Here is a 14414-nt window from a genome sequence, read left to right as displayed (position 1 = left end):
GCACGGATGCTTTTCTGCAAAAGCACTTTTTGCGGAAAAGCGTCCGTGCCAATCTAGACGCGGTTTTGCGCAAGAAAGCCCCGATGGCGAAAATGGCCATCGGGGCTTTTTTGCGCAAAACCATACCACGTTGTCTACACTGGCCCTCTTGAGCAAAAGCATTTGCGCAAGAGAACTTTTGCCCGAATGGGAGCAGCATAGTATTTCCGCAAGAACACTGACAATATTACATGAGATCGTCAGTGTTCTTGCAGAAATTCAAGCTGCCAGTGTAGATAGCTGGCAAGATTTTCCGCAAAAGCAGGTGCTTTTGCAGAAAAACTTGCCAGTCTAGAAGCAGCCATGGAGTCTTCAGAGAGAAAGCCCTGGGGAAAATACATTGTATCAGGATGAGCATAGATGTAAAGCTGAGGACTGAGCTCACAGACTAGGCTAAAGATGGTAACAAGGGCACAGGACAGAACCTGTTGGACCTTTTACCCCAGAAGTGGTTCTTTCATATATTGAGACTGTGTGACTTTGTTAGAGGACTGAGTTATTAACCCACCCAACAAGGAGCTCAGGTTTGCACCCACCTATATTGGGAAGTGCTCATGAGAGGTGACTGCACACTGTCTCACAAGCAAAATTGTAACCTTGTAGAAAAAGAAATCAGATTTGGAATCTGCCATAAAACACGTTGACTGACATTAATTATATTCCTGCCCTTTAATTTTTGTATCCACTGAATCCAATATGTGGTTTTGCCCCACTCTGGTAGTGCTGCCAAAGCACCCTTTGCACTTGTGGCAGACGCACACTGTTTTCCTTTTAAGTTCTGTTCAGTTGTTAGATCCAGCACTCATTGAAATCAATAGAAGTCTTTTGATTAGGCCTGATACTGCAACCACTGAAGTCAGTTACTCCTGAATGAAGTTACCTTATCTGCAGTATTCCAGAAATAACTTATAAATTATGAGAAGAAATTGAAATCCCAGATAATGTTGTTAATATGCACATTGGTGAATTCACAGAAATTTCCTTCTGTATTGAAAGCATTAGTCCAGATCCCTCAGAGAAATCAGTTTAACTACCCGATGCTGGAAATTAAATTTTCTTTGCTTACGTTCTGTGTCTGGCATGCTAAAGCATTAATTCAATTTTCCTGTGTTACTTAATCCTGCCAAAGTACCCATTACCATACAGTAAGTTATATTAGAGTAACATTACTGTTCGGACTCAAGCCAACCACTGCAAAGAAATCCACAAGTGAAGGGGTATTGCCAATTTATATTTACTCCATAATTTAAATTGTGAAAACAAGGTTTGTTTTAATTTGAATAAAAATTTAAAAATCGAATGCAAATAGTTGTTTATACCATGACTATTTATATGTTTAAACTTTTCTTTATGGTGTTTGAAACCTAAATATTGCAGCATTGAGAATCTGAAAGTGAAAATGACTATAAATAGAAGCCGACAAAGTTTTCGTCCTCCAAGTTCAGAGAAATTAATGAATTAAAATGAGGAGCATTTAAAGTTACAAGTGGGTGAGAATTTTAAAAATTTAAGTGGTTAATCACTTTGATTTACCTTACTCTATGTGGTCATTCGGCCCTCATGTAGATTGCGCCAATCAGAACACTTCTTTCGTTCTTCTCATATCCTGGCCCTCCTTCTCAATGTGTGGCCATGTCTTTTCATGATAAAATATTTCCATGCCTTTGGAGGTTTGCCAAATGATCTTTTCAGTTCCCCAGGGTAACTCAGCAGCAGCTGCAGTTTGACTGTCAGTGTCTCATGCCTGGCCCATTGCATTTTACTATACCTGCTTTCAAAAATCATCATCATCCTGCACTCCACTCTGTCTAATCACTTCATTAGGACTTGATTGCAAATTGAAATTCCCTGGATTCTTCTTTCCATCACCCTCTTTGTGAGGGTCAGTTGCTTTTTCCCTGAGATTCTGATAGTCTCTCACTGATTGAACTCCCTACTGTCATAGAATGGATTGAGGAGTTGGGATCCATTTATTCATATTTTAGCCATTTCTTCATCCACCTGCTGGCTATGCTGTGAATGGCACATTTACCTCCTCAATTTAGGTAGCACACAGTCTCAGGAAAGAGGACAGCTTTCCTGTTCCTGGGATGGAAGTCTGACATTAAAATCTTCGTTGATCCTACTGAAGAATGCACTCAGCTTTCCTTGCTGTCAGACAAACCAGGGTCTTTGTTAAGCCACTTTGCGGCACTGAAGTAGGATTTTGCAGTCTAAGGCAGATGTGCCTTGGCCTTCTCTAAACTTCTACTTTTTGTCATATTCAGGAACTAAAACCACAGAGTGTTGGACAAAAACCGTAAAAAACACAAAATTGGGATGTTCTGAGTTTTCAGGATTTATTTTTTATCATCTTTTTGCTTTCTTCAAAAAAAGGGGGAAAAAGACACTTCCTTGTGAAAATTGTCATTTAATCAAAAACCCAATTTTCCATCAATAGCAAACATTTTGACTAGTAGCTATTAATGACTGTTTATAGCATATGAAATAACATCCCTCTAAGATTGGCAAAATTTCACATATTGGTAACCTGTACATAACCCATACAAAAGTCAATGAGACTTGTAGGTGCTGCTTGTTGGGGGTGGAATTTAACTCATTTTGTCTCATCTTTTCTCCCTCTGTACATCTTCTGCTTTTGACTTTTCTTCATTGGTCCTGTTAACCCATCCCATACTTTCCTCTGCATATTTTTTAAAAGCCCACATTACAAATAAAACAAAGTCAATATTTTGAAAGAAAGTGCATTTAAAATGACATTTGATAGCCATCCTTGTGACCTGGTTTTTTTTAATCCCTTTTTCACATCCTTTGTCTATCCAGTCTATTTAAGATGAAAGGTAGGGGCTGTCTTGCCTATGTGTTTGTACAACACCTGATACAGTGGGGGCCCTGGTAAAAGTTGAGACCTCTAGTTACTCCTATAATCTCTCTATATAGAGAAGTTCTTTCTGCTGGATGACAGAATCTGCCTGTCAGGCAACAGAATGACATCACCCTGCTCTCACACTCAGCGGCCATGAAAGCCCCACCTCATATGCTAGGGATAGGCAACCTATGGCTCCAGAACCAAATATGGCCGTTCTCACCTCCAGCTCAGCCCCACCCTCGTCTCCCTCCACAGCAGGGAGCCTGCACTGGCAATCCAGCCTTGCCCCACCCCACCTCATGAGGTTGAAGTGCCAGCACTGGCTCATTGCTGGGGGTGGGGGAGAGAAACCCCAAGGCTCCCCGCTGGATCAGGGAAGAAGCAGCTGCACATGCAGCCACTTCCCTTCCCTCTCCCCCAGTTGGGGAAACAGCAGTGCAGGGACATGCTTCCTGGAGGCTTTTCCTGCAGTTCTACAGGGGGGCAGGAGGGGGTCTAAGCTTGATGGGAAGCAGGAGCAGATGACCGTTTTGCAGGGCCCCGGGCAGCATAATTCCGCAGGGCCCCCCCTTTGCCACAGCGCATGTGCGGTGACGCCATGCGCGGTGGCGCCACGGCGCATGCGCGGGGCTTTTTGAAGTGCGGGGCCCGGGGCAGCTGCCCCGTTCACCCTGCCCTATATCCGCCCCTGGTGGGAAGGCTTCTAGTGCAGCCTCAGCCTCTTCACTCACTGCCCTGCCAAGACCCCTAACCTCCAGCCTGCTCACTCACCCCCTCTGCCGAGACCCTGCAGCCCCAGCCCCCTCACTTACTCCTTTCACTGAGACCCTGCAGCCCCAGGAGGAGAACTCCTGTCCCCTCTTCCCTGGCCAGACACCTATCTCCAGAAAAGGGGGGGGGGGGTTGGTGAGTGTAGCTCTCACACTCTTGCCATGAAAGCCTCCGAGGGGATGGGGGGGGTAGCGAGCATAGCTAGCAGGGGGCACAGCCCCCTAGTATGAATATAAAAATAATTGACCATTAATTCCTTGATCAACATCTTGTAGACATGACCACTTGTATCAGACTGTTCTTTCTTGGTTCACACTGTATTTACTTGTGCAAGCAGTTTCTGTCCTGTAGTCATGTCAGCTTTTTAAAATGCCATAAATTTGAGAGTCCCACAAGACAAGTCCTTAGCTTTCTTTTATATCAAACTATTTTCCTGAATGTTTCTAATATGATTTTAATCATCTTAGAGAATTCGTGCATTATCAGTATAAAAATGACATAATCCAGTGAATCATAAATCCAAATATTCACTTTTCAGTTTGGATTTTATGGCATATCAATATTAAAACATTCGATATGTTCTGCTTTCTTTGAAACAGAAGCAGTCATATCCAGCTGAAATAAGTGTGCCTCTATCTTCCCAGAAGCCAGAAAGAAACACAATCATTCCAGATTTCTTAAACTTCAAACTAAATCAGATTAAATTTGAGAAATGTTGTTCTATACTGTGCAAGGGATTCTACATATAGCACAGGGAACTGACCCTTTAATTGGGAGGCAGGTAGTTTGAAACTTTTGCTAAGGGCGAATCTCAATTAACTTTGCCTTTTCGCTTCTGAAGCCATTCTTCACTTCTCAGAAAGCAACCCCGAACACCATCTCGTGCATGATCCTGCATTATAAAATGAAACTGCCTCTTCCTTTTCATGATGTTTCATATTGGATATAGAGAGAGAAGGGTTAGCCTTGTGATTAACACTGGAACGTAGGAGATCATAATTCATAGACACTCCATCATAAAGGACAGTATTATGAACTCAGGAAGATGGCGATTAAAATGGAGGAGGAAGCTGGGAATACTGCATGGTTCTGAGAAAACACTTCAACAAAGATCTCTCTAGTTTTTTTTTTTTATTTAAAGGTGTATTCTTTTATCACCACTTGTTTGTTATTTAATGAGCCCCAGAATTGTTACAGTTAATCACATTAAAATTGGAGAAATATTTTATTTTTATGCTTTTAGCATGGATTTTTTTCAGAAGTCCTCAGCTATGGCCTAACTCCGCTCCTGTTGGAAGACTTTGGTAAAACTTCTCTTGACTTCATGAGGAGCAGTTAGGCCAAATCTGAGTACTGCTGAAAATCAGTGTAAATGGAAGCACTGTAAACTCTGCATTAAGTTTGAAAGAACACAGGAGGGAACAGTGATTATGTGGTTAAAAAAACATTCTTGATAGCAATGAAGTCTAAAGCAAGAAAACACTAGAGGATTACATATGAGGAAGAACTACTAAGACAAAAACCAATAATTGCAACCATTATTGACTGTCATAAAGATGATAATTGTGTTGTTCATAGTCCCCTTGCTGAAATGCTCAGGCACAGTACAGTCAAATAACACACATGATTACAAATATTTCACTTCTGAAAGAGGAGAAGCCAGGAAGATGTATTTGGGAATTTCTTCCTGTAGGGGTGTCACACTCACCCCTTTACCAGGGGCAGTGGCCGTGTCCCTGGGGCTTCTTGGGATCGCATCCAGCCCTGCGTATCCTGCCATGCAACTGTGGTTATACACCTGCGCCCTCTGACTAGGGCAACGTGGCCTAGCAGACGGAGTCAGTAATAAGTAGATGTTGGCCCCCCGGCTTGGGGATTGAGGAGGTGATAGGGAGATCCAGGCCCTCTCCACTCTACCAGGTCCCAGCCCAGGGCCCTTTTAGCAGTGGTGTGGTCCACTGCTCTCTCAGGTTAGGTCTAGACTATGGAGTTTTTCCAGGATACCAAAGCTGTCCCGTAAAAACTCTGCTGTGTCCATGGAACACATCTGCTCTTCCGACATTTTTTGCAGAAGAGAAGAAACGCTCTTTTGGAAGCCTTGTATTCCCCATTTTATGAGGAATAAGGTCTCTTCCAAAATAGGAGGTTTTTTCAAAATTTGGCCCAGTGTAGATAGGCCAAATTTTGGAAAAGCCTCTTCCAAAAAAACCATTGGAAAAAGGTATGTAAATTGCATTCCGCAATTTGCATACCTTTTGCCAGAAAAAAAAGGTGGCAATCTAGACATAGCCCCAGCGGGGAATCCCACCACAACATGCGGAGAGCCACAGGTTACAATATCCCACCCAGGGCTACTTCCTACCAGTGTCCGCTGGCTTCCTTCCAGGGTTCTTTCTCCATATCACCTGCTGTGGCATTGATGTCTTGCTGGCTGGTTTCTAGGGCTGGTCCTGGTGGGTCACCTGCAAGAGCTCAGGCAATACCTTCTTCCTCCTCAGCAGCCAGTCCAGACTGAGCTTCTCTCCAGGCTTTTATACCTGGGCTGCAGTCTGAGCATGCCTGGCAGGGCTGTGGGGGCAGGGCTGCTTCAGCCAGATGAGCCTGGTTAAGCTCAGTTTTCCCAGTGCAAGGCTGGTACACACAGTCACAGGGAGAGTCAGCATGAATGTAAACAGATGAGCTCTGTTGGGATGTGCTCCTTGGACTCTAGTCCAGACTTCATGTAATTTTCTTACTTTGTCTGATTTCTGGAAAATCTATGTGGGGAAAGAAAGATATTTCAAAACAGTCAGTAATAAAATACTGAGTGCAGTAGCCAACTCTGCCATACTGCTTCTTATTGTGAAACTCTGGGGAAGTAGCTATATCAGAAAACATCTTTCCCAGAGTTCAACTTGCATAAGTTTCTTCCTGTGTCCGGAGTTACGGGAGGGAAGGGAAGGGGGAACAGGACACCAGTTGGGAACATGCTATAAGGACTGCCCACAAATCTTGTGGGTTCTTCTGAATGTTTTGTGTCTGTCCTGTCCTCCCCCCATTTCCTGCTGGCACCCTCCCCATTGACTGGTGCTAAAATACAAGCATAAATTAAGCATATGAGTAGTTCTATTGGCTTTAATGGGACTACACCTGTGCTTAAATTTTAAACATGTGAATCAGTACTGGGGATAAGTCCTCTTACCTCAGGAGCAAAAATGCTCATTCAACCATCATGCACTTTGCATTTTAGGATGAGAGGGTGAAATATTGTTGTCAGACAGTGACAGATCCTTATATATATTAGAAGCTAAAAGCCAAGCAGAGGAGATAGAAATCAAACACTTTGCCCACTTATGATTGGGCGAATGAGTTGTTCAAGTGGTAAAAAGTTCATTCCTTTCTCTTTATCTTGCATATAAATTGCAGAAAGTACAATAACATATGTAATATGGAGACAGAGAGAGATCTACATTTCTTGACTCCCTAGTTAAAGGAATGTTCCTACTTCTAGTCATACTTAATGCATATTTAGTAACTTCTGATTATTTCATAGAGGGTGAGTTTTTTTTTTTTTTTGCACAGACTTGGTGGGATGATGTTTTTTCTTTACCAGTATCTTATCCCAGTCTTGGCCCCTGTCTTACAGTGACCAAGGTGCAGATGCAAGAGTCTGATGTCCAGAGGTAATGGCAGAATTTGGGCCATAGTTTCTGGGTTTTTTTTGTGCTAGAAATAAATGCATATTGCATTGTATGAACAGGTCCCATGCCTAATGGCTTAACACATACTTCATTCTTGTCTTACTATATTAACATTGTTTACATGTAAAATATAGTAAAACCAAAATAAACACAGGTATTTTTAAAAACCAGTGTGCTTCAGTTTCACATATAAATTTCTTTCAACTCCAGATCACCACCCTAGAATTGCTTGTCTCTATGGCCCTTTACCATCTTATTTCCTAGTTCAGTTTTGATGGTTTATGCAGACTTGAATGGTGTAGCTTTGAAGTTCTGTGCTGCACAGGGGCCAATTTACTGCTGTTTAAGTATTGAAGTTTGCTGTAACCTGAATTGCTATACAATATATCCGTTAGTTTGATTCTGCTTAAACTTCAATGGATTTTCAGTTTCAGAGCATTTTATGAGCAGGTTCTATATATATGATATTGGTCCCTCTTTGTAATTATAGTATACATTTCCATAATTTGGATTAAGTTACTTTCTATTTTGAAGGGGCCTGTTCTGGAGGAACAGTAGTTTTTGAAGGTGGTAAGGGTTTGTTTTGTTTTTCAAGTCCTAGGATTTTTTCAATACTGTATTTCCAACTGTGACACACTGCAAAACCCGTATTATCGGACAACAACACTAACAAAGGATTTGGGTTTAAAAAATTCATATAGAACAGTTTTAGGAGGAAGTGTATTTTCTGTGTTACTTAAGCCCAAGGGACCAGAGCATTTTAGGTCAAAATAAAAGAACTTTTGCAGCAAATAATAAGCAGAAGCTACACTTGTAAAACAAAATAGCTGGGAGAGGGCTTCTGATAATGTATTATTAAGGGTGCCAACCTGTATATAATTTCAGGGAGTATAGAATGCCGTATTTTATTTATAAAACCTATGCAATAATGATTTCCCCATACACTTTTCAAAGGAAGGTATTTTAGAGACAGGTGTAAATCCTTCTGGAAGGGGATCTGGAGGTTTCCTTCTTAAAAAAATATTTCAAAAACACATGCCATTGGGTGCGCTTTGAAATAGGGATGTAATGGTGTAGTTAATTAACCGGTCAGCAAAAGCTTATCCTCTTTCCCACTCCCCCAGTAGTTTTCTTTTAGCAGGCTGGCCAGCAGCCTGGCTCAGTTTTGGTTCATGCGGGGTCTGGGAACTCAGACTCCCTCTCCAAACAGGGGCTGCTGCCACCCCACGCTGCTGCGTCTTTATCAGAGGCAGCAGCACAGGGCAACAGGCAGCCAGTCCGTGCCGGGAGCTGTTTTTTAAACTGGCTTCCCTCACAGACAAGCTCCTGCCTTGCACCCCCAGGCAGAGGCAGCCATGTAGAGTGGCAGATTGCTCCTCAGGAGTGAGGCTGGAGCACACTGGCTGCCGGCCCCACCCCTGAGGACTATAGAATAGTTGATAAGTGATGAGGTTACTCAACAGTTCAATTAACTGATATTTAACATCCCTGTTTTGAAATTGAGCATATACAAGTCGATCTGCTTAGGATGGGAAGAACAGAAATAGAGGGATCTATTTTTTTTCTAACATGTTAATTTCTAGTCAGTGCACCCTGTTTTAGAAACTCTTCTCAGAAGTTTTATAACATAGGCACAGCATAAAGAATGGGAATGGCTGAATGGTCTGGGGAATTGGGGCAAAAGAAGATGACAGTGTTTAAAGGAATGTTAACTTGAAATTCACATTTCTGTCTAAAAATGTACCTAGTTATAGTCCCAAGAAGCACCTAAGCTTTGATGACAACAGGGAAAGGAAATTGATCACCTCTGAGGCTGGTCAGGGCTGCATTAACCCTTGCAGGGATGGATTCACACCTTCACCACTCCCTCCCTTTCTGTGAAGAGAATGCCATTGCACCTGCACTGCCCTACCCTTCACCATCCCCCATCATCTGTACAGGACTGTAGAATTCTGCATTTTTCCTTGTGCATTGGTACCCTGATGGTTCTGCTATGGTCAAAGCTTTTGCACCTCTATTTGGGGATGCACTGCAAGAGAGCTGAAAAGATGGAATTACCCTTAAAGGAGAATTGGAGTGCCCCACCTAACATTTTGACCTAATGTCAGCACTTGCCAATTCTTCCATTCAAAAACTAAAATGCATCTGGTTCTGCATTTTATACTGTAGCTCCCAATATGACGTTCGTTCTACTTTTCAAAGCATGACTTAAAATCCTTCCTTGAAAAGACTACAAAACATTGTTTCAGCCACCATATCTAGGGAGCCTTTGATGATGCCCACAGAAAATGAGTCATTAACATTTATTATTTTATACCATTATGGTCATTCATCCAGAAAGAAACTTTATCTAAACTGTTAAGATATGCATGCACTAAAAATGAATCATTATGTAACCATAATTAAGGCTATGAATCTGTCATAATTAAGGTCATGATTCATATGACATTTGGGGACCTCCTTGGCTACTTCTGGGACAGGGATGGCAGCTTCTCCTGCTCTGGGGCTGCTGGAACAGTGGCTGGATCATCCCCCTGCCACAGAGCAGCAGTGGGGCTGGAACAGCTGCATATCCTGGCAGCATGCTCTTTGCTATCTCCCCTCACTGCCCAAGTATATTTACTAAAAATTAGGGACAGATTGTGGGTGTTTATCACCTGCAACCTGCCTTTGATTTTTACTAGAAATATCTATTACAGACACATAATTGCTGTAAACCTCATTCTTGCACTAGCTCCTTCTTGTTTGTCTGAAATGTGTGACTTCGTGGTTAAAACATTTAGCATGTGGGCTGTGCCCACAAAAGCTCAGGACACCATCTACATGTTTTGTTAGTCTTTAAAGTGCTACCAGACTATTTTGTTACTTTTTAAGTTTTTCCTGTTACAGACTAACTCGGCTACCCCACTGAAACATTTGTTCATGTTACTTCGGCTATCTAAACAGTTGGGCTGCGTCTAGACTGGCATGATTTTGTGCAAATACTTTTAACGGAAAAACTTTTCCGTTAAAAGTATTTGCACAAGAGAGCGTCTATACTGTCATGTGCATTTGCGCAAAAGATTTGCTTTTGTGCAAAAGCATCCATGCCAGTGGAGACGCTCTCTTGTGCAAGAAAGCTCCAATGGCCATTTTAGCCATCGCACTTTCTTGCTCAAGAAATTAACATTGCTGTCTACACTGGTCCTCTTGCGCAAGAATACTTGCGCAAGAGGGCTTATCCCTGAGCGGGAGCGTCTGAGTATTTGCACAAGAACCACTGATTTTGTACATTACAAAGTCAGTGTTCTTGCGCAAATACTCGTGGCCAGTGTAGACAGGCGGCAAGATTTTGCGCAGCCTTGTAGTCAAGCCAATAGGAGTATTTGTTGTATTAGTTCCTATTTGAGTGTTTGAAGGATTTGGTAGATAAATTGTTAGTTTTCTGAGAGAGAAATTGTATTTTTTTTGTTTGCTGTGGAGCCACAAGCACATTTCTGAACTCTATGAACTGAATAATAATTGTTCTAATCCAAGACAAGACCTAACATAAGAATGGTCATACTGGGTAAGACCAAAGGTCCACCTAGCCCAGTATTCTGTCTGCCAACAGTAACCAATACCAGTTGCCCCAGAGGGAGGGAACACGTCAGGTAATCATTACATGATCCCTCTCCTGTCATCCATTTCAAGAGAACAAGACAATTTACTTGACTTAAGAGTCTTTGGTGAGGAACCTTGTCAAAGGCTTCTGGAAATCTAATTATACTATATCCACTGGATCCCCCTTGTTTGTTGACCCCACATGTTCTTTGTTGATCAAAGAACTCTACTGAGGCATGATTTCCCTTTCCAGAAACCAACTTTCTCTCAGCAAATTATGTTAATCTATGTGTCTGACAATTTTATTCTTTATTAAAGTTTCAACTAATTTGCCCGGTACTGATGTTAGACTTACCCATCTGTAATAGCCATGGTACTATTACTTTAAAAGATGTGTTTTTGTCTATCTTTTTATCTTGTTCTGTGTGAAACCTTCAGTCTTGAATAGTGCTCCCCCATAGAAGCATTTACTCTAGCCTTGTAAATGGAGAAAAAAATGTATAAACTCAGACTAATCTTGGGACCGATTTGAGGTCCATTGAGTTGAGGACACTTGACTCTTGATGTGAACCACAATAAATATGTTGATTCAATTATAATTTTGTAAATGTTTATCTTTTCATAACATTCTCCTATTGGTTCTGAATGTGTGGTCCATGACCATCTTGCAGGTGGGCCATAGGCTCGGGGCTTGCACTCCCCTGCAGCGGAGAGTCTGTGCTGGTGGTGCTCCAGCCTGACCCTTCCTCTGTGAGGATGGAACACCAGTGCCGGCTTCCTGTTGCAGGGGGCTGAGACTCACAGGTTGAATCCAGCTTGTGGGGGAAAGCATCACAGGAAACCACTTGCCTGGAAGCTCTCCCCACTGCTTCCATTGACTGGAATCATGGGCAATGGGGGCAGCGGGATACATGGAGCCAGGTAAGTGCCTGCCTCATGCCAAGACCCCACACTCCTATCATCCTCATGCACCACTCCTCCCTACCAGCCACAACACTTAGTCTGCTCCTGCACCCTCCCTCACTCCCAGACTCCTCCACCTTTGGCCTGCTCCTGCACTTTCCCTCCCACCAAGACTCCACCCACACACATCCTGCCCTTGCCTGCTGGCTAGACCCCTTCTCCCTGCATCCATTTTGTCATCATGGTTGTTTTACTGATGGTGTGTGGAAAAGTCTATGTTGAGCAGAATGGGCCATGGGCCAAAAATTTTAAGAACCACTGATCCAAATAAATTACTCTTTCCCTCCCCATTAACTAATGTTGATAATCCAGAATTACCACATTTTTGTCATTCTGATATATTAGCTGAAATTCATCTGAACTTGGTATGTAAAACATTTTGACAAAAACTGCAAAAAGGTACAGCATGAAAATTATCTTCAAACAGCTAGACACATCTAGAGCACTGATTGAATAAGGCAGTCACAGTTACAAAGCTGGAGATAGAAGATTGTATATTACGCTGCTTGTATTGTGCTTGCATGAAAATATACCTCTGAAAATGTAACATATGCAGCTTTCAGTTCTGAGCAGGTAAATTGTTATAGAATCATTGCTGCTTTTTGCTTTTGCTCTGCCGTTAATATTTTGAAGGGCATGAAAGAATTACCATATATTCCGGCGTACAAGACGACCTCTGATGTTAAAAACCATCCCCCAAAAATCAGGGGTCGTCTTGTACGCCGGGTATACATCCCAGGCGCGCCTGGGATGCCCCACCGCCGGAGCCCCTCCGCGGCTTTGAAAGCCTCGGGGAAGCCGGCGGGGGGGGCATCCCAGGCGCGCCTGGGATGCCCCCCCGCCGGCTTCCCCCGAGGCTTTCAAAGCCGTGGAGGGGCTCCGGCGGGGGAGCAGCCCAGGCGCGCCTGGGATGCCCCCCCGCCGGCTTCCCCCAAGGCTTTCAAAGCCGCGGAGGGGCTCCGGCGGGGGAGAAGCCCAGGCGCGCCTGGGATGCCCCCCCGCCGGCTTCCCCCGAGGCTTTCAAAGCTGCTGCGGCTTTGCTCCCGGTGCCTCTGGTCTGCTGGGGACCATCTCCAGCAGACCAGGGACACCGGGAGCAAAGGAGGCGGAGGGGCGCTGTGGTATAAGATGAAACCCTATCTTTTAATTAAAAAGATAGGGGGTCGTCTTATACGCCCAGTCGCCCTATATGCCGGAAAATACGGTAAATCTAATAGCAGAACATTCTTGACCTGTTCTCAAACTAGCCCAAACTACTAGCAACTGTCAGTGGCAGGGATATTATTAGTTACTGGGAAGCCCATTCAGCATTAATGCAAATTTGAATAATTTGTCTAGCTCTGAACTGTGTAATTGTTAGAAATTAAGACAGTACATTTTCTAGAAAGAGTTCCCAATTTGAAACTGTTTCAGCAACCAAAAGTCTGAAATTAGGAAACAGATTGAGAATTAGCCATTGTTTAACTGAAAGATAGTAATCCAGGGTATGTCTACACTACCCTCCTAGTTCGAACTAGGAGGGTAATGTATGCATACCGCACTTGCTAATGAAGCCCGGGATTTGAATTTCCCGGGCTTCATTAGCATAAGCGGGGAGCCGCCATTTTTAAATCCCCGCTGCTTCGAACCCCGTGTAGCGCGGCTACACGGGGCTCGAACTAGGTAGTTCGGACTAGGGTGCCTATTCCGAACTACCGTTACTCCTCGTTTCACGTGAAACGAGGAGTAACGGTAGTTCGGAATAGGCACCCTAGTCCGAACTACCTAGTTCGAGCCCCGTGTAGCCGCGCTACACGGGGTTCGAAGCAGCGGGGATTTAAAAATGGCGGCTCCCCGCTTATGCTAATGAAGCCCGGGAAATTCAAATCCCGGGCTTCATTAGCAAGTGCGGTATGCATACATTACCCTCCTAGTTCGAACTAGGAGGGTAGTGTAGACATACCCCCACCTACCTTGTCATCAGGCAATTCAGTTTTCACAGTTAATCCTCTGACCTTGTGGTTAGAGGAATCATCTCTTTTATTTTCTTCAAGCTATTTTTGAAACTTGAGATGGGCCTCAGCTGCAAATTTAGAACTGTATTTGAACTTTTCTAAAGTTTGAGGCTGTTTAGATCTAAGGTTTTGGATATTGGAGCCATAGCTACATCAGAGCATGATGACAGAAGAAATATTACTTCTAAGAATGAGTTAACTAATATGCATGTATAATATATTGTTAATGCACAGATCTGTGTTTCATCTTTAGATTGCAGCTTCAGATTCACCTCATCTTGGCCAGAACATTCTAATTGGACCTCCTGCTGCTGAGATCCAGTCTCAACCTTTTAGCAATTTTCTCATCTACAACAATGAGCTCCACAACACAGCCAGGTCAGTTTTTTTTTTTATGTCACAGAAAAGTAACATAATATAATTTTGCAGAATTCTTCATTATGTGTCTCTGTTCAAAGCTGAAATAGAAGTGATAAGTCACTCAAATGCCAGTTTCATCTAATAAGATTTGACTGT

The 14414-nt window shown here is 43.1% G+C and overlaps 1 long non-coding RNA gene across 1 annotated transcript in view; it reads left to right on the top strand.

Moving 5' to 3' along the window:
• Positions 1–14414, top strand: part of LOC149525421 (uncharacterized) — a 110798-nt gene that overhangs the window by 55449 nt on the left and 40935 nt on the right. Inside the window, exon 3 of the long non-coding RNA XR_016348958.1 lies at positions 14152–14276. This is a non-coding gene — a long non-coding RNA (uncharacterized LOC149525421). The remainder of the gene's footprint in view (positions 1–14151; positions 14277–14414) is intronic.

This window comes from Pelodiscus sinensis, chromosome 2, assembly GCF_052426305.1.
Source record: "Pelodiscus sinensis isolate ZL-2025 chromosome 2, ASM5242630v1, whole genome shotgun sequence".
NCBI lineage: Eukaryota > Metazoa > Chordata > Testudines > Trionychidae > Pelodiscus > Pelodiscus sinensis.
This window is presented reverse-complemented; position numbering and strand designations above follow the sequence as displayed.